The sequence below is a fragment of the Neomonachus schauinslandi genome, chromosome 10 (genome assembly GCF_002201575.2).
Source record: "Neomonachus schauinslandi chromosome 10, ASM220157v2, whole genome shotgun sequence".
Taxonomy (NCBI): Eukaryota; Metazoa; Chordata; class Mammalia; order Carnivora; family Phocidae; genus Neomonachus; species Neomonachus schauinslandi.
In genome coordinates, this window is record NC_058412.1 from 122376095 (window position 1) to 122382416 (window position 6322).

Below are 6322 nucleotides of genomic sequence, written 5' to 3' on the forward strand. Positions count from 1 at the left end.
CCAGAGGAAAAGGAGGGGGGGGGGGGGGGGGGGGGGGCGATGAGACAACCCCCCCCCCCCCCCCCCCCCCCGTCACCGGGAATGATTCTGCTGAAGTAGCTGTGCTTATCCGCACTCACCGTGCCCCGGTTAAACGTTCATACTTCTCCGAGCTTTGTGGAAAAGATAGCTTTCCTTAATTGAAGGAAGAGCTGGCTAGAGTTGGTTCTGGCCCAACACTAGGGTGAGGATTGTTACCTAAGCCAAAACTGGGCCCTCCCATCCCCATCCCCTGATACTCAGGTATAGTCACCTAACTAGATAGGCTGCTGGAAATAGTTTAGTCTGTCCAGCTTAACTACAGCCAGACCTTGGAATTTCTGACCCATGTCTGGGAGTGGAATCGACATGTCATTGTATAAGGATGTTAAACATAAAGCATGTAGTGGGCCCTGGGTAAAACATTTTAAGTTCTCCTTGTTCCTGCCAAAGGTTCATTAACTGACAGGGGATGAAAAAAATCTGTTAATTATGAAGTTCCAACATCAAACCTAATAATGCTAATAATAATGGCAGCAATGTGCATGTTCTCTCATGTAATATTCTTGTGACTTTATACAGTTTACAGATGAGGATGCCTGGAACTCAGATGTTAGATCCCTTGTTCTAGCTCCCCTTGTCCTGTCACCCAGTGCTAGTGAGTGACTGAGTCAGGATGTAATCTGTCTCAAAAGCCTGTCCATCTACTGCTGCCCATTTCTCAACATCTCTTAGAAAAGAATAAAAAAGAGGAAAATATGGTGCATTTTTTTCTCAGGAGTTCCAAAGTGAGTTGCGTCAAGACTTAAATATGTGTTATTAAGCTGTCATTTGAAAATACTGCTTCAGATAAAATTCTCACATAGTTAAGGGGAAGGACTGTATCTAGATTGGTAACGAATCCCCAAAGCCTAACAATTCCTGGAGGCTAGTAGGTACTAAATACAGTTTTGGTGAATTCTTCATTCTACCTTACTTCCTTCCATTATGGCATTAAATACTAACAACCAAAAAATTTTTAAGTGCTTCATATAAGCATATCTCCATCATAAAGTCAGATGCTTTCTGAGACTGGCTCATTACTCAGGGAATATTTGGAAGGCGAGAACCTCTGGGGAATACCTCCGAAGTCCGTTAACTCACACCACCTGCTGTGGCCTGAAATTTCAAGTCATCACAGACAGGCCTGGCTCACTGTGTGGTACCTCATGACAGAATGAGATAGAGAAGCTACTTAAAACATGTGATCTGAGGGAACAAAAAGCCAGATATGCCTCCTGTAATAGCAACACAGGGTCTTCCCAGTCATGGAAAAAGCCCCGAACTTATGTGCAGACTCTCTGTATTTAGGAAATTGGCTAGGTATTAACTTAATGCACGTAGTAATGTCATTTCATCAGAAAACTATGGTAGCTGTAAAATTTCCTTTGGCAGTACTTCCTATTCCATGTATCTTATAACTGATTGAATACAGGACACTTCATTTCATCAAATTATACTGCAGAAACAATCAATATACAAAGGAAGATAACTTTGATTTAAAAAAAATAACTTTGAAGAAGGCAAGTTCAAAACCTTCAAAAAAATTTATTTTTCCAACCATGTGGCTGCCATCCTACCAGCTGGTAATCTGGAATAGTCGTCTTAAGGATTTTAAGCCTCAAAAACATTATTCCTTACCTTGATACAATTTTGAAAATGACTTTGGAGTAGAAGATGGTGATGATAATGATCAACAAGGATTGTCTCATTTAGTCTTCATAGCCAACTTGCAAAGCAGTTGCTTTTATTTTGTCCATTTTACAGCTGAGTAAGGATCAGAGCAGTTAGATAACTTATCCAAGGTTACACAGCTTGTAAGTGCCAGAATTGGGATTCAAATCTAGGCCATCTGACTCTACACTTACCTTGCTGGTCACTGAGTTAGGCCACTTTTCTTAGCCTTTACCCATCTTCCCCTTAACACACCCTAACTAGATCAGGCATCCTTGCTTTCACTGGAAATACACTGGGCTTGAGAAAATGTGCTGCTGAGTGTGTGGCACTCTGTTCCAGCTGCACTTGACTTGCCTGTTCCTGAACTTACCAGGCACATTTCCCTCAGGCCTTTTGTATTTGATGTTCCCTCTGCTTGGAACGGTGTTTGCCCACACTCTCCTCTTCATTGAAGTCTCTGCTCATATCGGTTCCCCATCAGGGCCTTTCCTGGCTACCCCAGAAGCCCCCTTCATCTGTATCCCTTGAACTGGCTTTATTTTTCATTATAGCACTTACCACTACCTGACCATATATATTCGTTACCACTCCCCTCACTAGAATAGAAGTGAGAACAGAGACTTTGTCTCTTTTGTTTATCACTACTTTTCTCATTGACTCCCAGATGATATTTCCCACAGTTTAGCATTCTGGAAAAAATGGATGTGTCTTATAATTGACAGCTGTGTCCTGGTAGCATGTGTTTTTTCCCTTGATTATACCTACAATAAATGGGGAGTCTTTAAAACAGTGGTGTCTTAGAGTTGATGAAAATACAGTCTATCCCCAGGGCCCAAACTCTTGCCTGGCACAGAGTTGGCATTCAGTAATTACTTGTCAAGTGAAAGCATTGAACGTTCACTATGTGCCAGAAACTATTTAAATATTTTTAATCCCCCACCCTTATCCTGTTATGAAATACTTCTGTTATCAAAGCAATGTGGTAGTGGGGAATAAATACGTGGTGTCCTTTTGGAAGTCTGGGAGAGGGAAGAGAGCTGCGTCCTGGTCTCTGCTGTGGGACTGCAGGGTGTCGGGTTGCCTTGCTTGTCCTCAGTTCCTACTCTTCTTTCCACAGACTCTAGTGAATACCTGCTGCTTGCCCAGTGCTGTGTATAAGCAGAGGCACCAGATGCCCTACGGGCACCCAGAAGGGTTGCCTAGCCCGGTCTGGAGGTGCAGGGGGATGTCTCAGACAAGGCTTCCTGAGGAGGTTCTGTCTAAACTTGAAAGTCAGACATTGACCTGGGAAGTGGGAAAGGACAAGGATGAGACTGGAGAGAGCCCAAGCCAACTCAAGGAGAGAGTCGTGTTAAATAGCTTGCGTTTCATCCATAAGCAAAATAGTGATACACCAATGGACCATTTCTAGCACTCTGGCAGCCTCTTAGAAAGTAGATGAGAAAGAAGGGGAATGTAAGAAAGGTCAGTTTGAAGACATTTGAATTAATGTAAATGAAGGCCAGAACTGGAACAGTGGCTGAAGGGGGTAAAGACACCTAAGGGGCCACAGCTTCTAAGATTAGCGGGACTTGGCTGGGCATGCTGGTCAGAGATGTCTGGCCTGAGTGAACGAGTGGCCAGTAGGTGGCACCATTCACCAGGGAGGAAAATCCAGGAAGCCAGTGAGTTTGGGGAATTGGGGAGTTTAGTTTTGGGCATCAGGAGTTTGAAGTGCAGGTGATAGCAGGAATCCCATCATGTCATGAAGGGTCTTCATTTTAGAGACCGTGTCAGGTGGTTTATTTTCAGAATCGTGGGGACTGTGGAAGAGAAGAGAAATGACCATTTCATTTTATAACTATTACTCTGGTTAGAGCCTGGATGGCACGGTGATCTGGGCTTGCGTTAGCAGTGATCTAAAGAGCAGGTGGTCATAGGCCTGGAGAGCAGGGTAGCAGGTTGAAAGTTTACTACATTGGGCTTCGGTGAGAGATTAAATGTGAACAGGATGGACAGTGAGCGAAAGTGGATCATGAAAATCTGCTTTCTGGTTTGAGCCACTGATTAGGTATTGTTACCTATTTCTAATGTCACCCTACTGAATCCAACAGGCAGCAAACAAACAGATGGAGAACAACATTTAAATGGGGGATAATAATAAAAGCTCATACTCTTCCAGCTCTTACTGTGTGTCCGCCAACTCAGTCTCATCCTCTCAACAGTCTCATGAGAGTACCATTATCATCTTCATTTTCCAGATGAGGTAACTGACAGAGAGGTACAGTAACTTGTCTGAGGTCACACAGCTCGGAAGTGGTATGGCTGGAATTTGAACCAAGGCAGTCTGGCTGAAGGCTGCTCTCACTGCCTGCCTGGAATGAGATGCCTCTAAATGAGGAGCTGAGTTTAGACACACTGAACTCGGGAGATCTGTGGGGCAGCCCCGTGGACCTATCCAAGGCACAGGAAGATACATGGGGCTGGGTGGGGACAGCCTGGACCTTATGTTCTGACTGTTGGATCCTGATGATGTATTACCTATGCAAAACAACGACTGAAAATGCGAAGAGCCCCTGCTCCAAGGCTGTTGAACTAAGCCTTTAGGTCCTCATACTTACTCTGTCTGCCAGTTCACAATGGCTGCTTTGAGTTTTTCAATTTGAATTAAGTCTTGATAAGTCTTCAACTTACTCTACATTTGAACTGTTATATTATGGTTTCCTGGCTCAGCCTAACTCTAAGAATTCTTTCCTTGCCCTTCATGGTCTCTTAACCAATCTTCCCTCTCAAGCGTTGACATTTAGCTATAGTTTGTCAAGGTATTTCTTCATTCTCTGCTTATACACTCATGAGTGTCTAATTCTGCCCAAGGGAAAAAGAAAAGATTTCACCAGAAAGGTGCACCTGTGTCCTCAGAAGCCGTTGGATATAAGGTCTTGTTCTGTGTCCTTTCCTCGTGGCCCGTCTCTATAGCCATTCCTTCCCCTTCTCTCTGAGATCAGTCCCTACTTTGACACCACTTTGGTTCCCATCTTGCCCCTGTTCTCAGGGGACTCACTCCATTTTTCCAAACATGCAAACACATACGGTACCTTTTCGCATCCTTTAAAATACAAAAACAATGGGAGAAAACCTAAACCCACAAAGCCCCCTTCTACCCAGATCCCCCCTAAAGCTCCTGTCCTTTCCTCCCCCTTAAAACCATAGTATCTCTACTACTTCAATTCTCACTCTCCTCAGCCCACTGCCCACTGCAGCCTGACTTCTATCCCCACGGAAACATCTTGCTGCGGTCACAAGTAACTTCCTTGTTGCTGAATCTAATGGGCTCTTCCTCAGTTCTTATGTTGCTTGAGTTCTGAGTACTGACACTGGACATGACCTCCTTAACTCCAGTCCCCTTCTGGCTTCTATGGCCCTGCTCTCAGCCACTCCTCCTCTACCCAGCTGCTGGTCCTCAGGGGCCTTGCCTCCCACTTCTGTCATCTCACGTGCTCTTCAGGATGACGCTGTGTCTGAGAGGAGAAAAATCTGTGGCTCTCTCGGAAAGGATATCAGAAAGGTCGCTAAACCAACAGGAACGCTGAATGACCAGGCCTTCTCGGATTGGAGACCAGAGCCTCTGCCGGCTGCCAGGAATTCCCAGGCAGCTTCTCCGGGACATCGTCGTCACAGTGATTTAGTCCCGTTTTTCATTCTTCTGTGCCCCTCTGTGCAATAGTCAAGTTCTTTAGCCCCTTAGCAGCGTCAGATTTTACCCGCTGCTACTCTGGTCCGAAACTGTACAACTTCCTGTGTTTCACTCCTCTCGCCTGGATCTCAGACTCCATTCTCCCAGTGCTGGGGGCTGTTTCCCTCTCTTCCAGTTCGTACTGTGCATGAATATTCAGTATTTCAGGGTTTTCTCCCCTCCCTCTTCTTCCGTCCTCCCCCCTCAAGTGGCATCTGGGCAGGAGGAAGGGGCAGCAAATGAGCTTTGTGGTTCAGGTATGTTCCCTCCCCGTTGCTGGTCTTCCCAGCCATGTGGCTGCTCTGGACTTGTCCCTCGGCATTATGGATTCTGGTGGGACCCACCAAGACAGGGCTGGTCTGGTTTCCTTCCTGAGCAGAATCATGAACATTGCCAGTGTTTCTAGTCATGAGGTCGTCATGTGCCACAGTCCTCTCGGCTTGTCTCCTGAGCTTTCCTTGCCTGCCCAACCCCTCACTGGGGCAGGCATACACTTCCAGATTACCCACATGGCACACGGTGGAAGGGGAAGGAGAGAACTGCCCTTGTGCACCGTCTCATCTCCTGGGGCTACTTTTACAGCCGAAGTGCCAACTTGGTGCTGCGGCCCAGCCGGTGTGGTCTCCTCTGAGAGGCCTTTCGAGGAGGGCAGACCAGAACACTTGTCCTGCTTTTTCTCCTGGGCAGGCCCAGAAGGCCTTTGTCCCTTCCCACTGTATGGGAACCTCTCTTTAATCTTACAGTGTGTCATCCTCCCACTGTGGCTTATAGAGAATCTGTATCCTCTCACCCCCAATTTGTGTTCTTGATCTACAGAGAGTTTGGAAATTAGGAAATCTTTTTTCCTCCCCAGAAAGCCAGATTTTAAGACTCTTA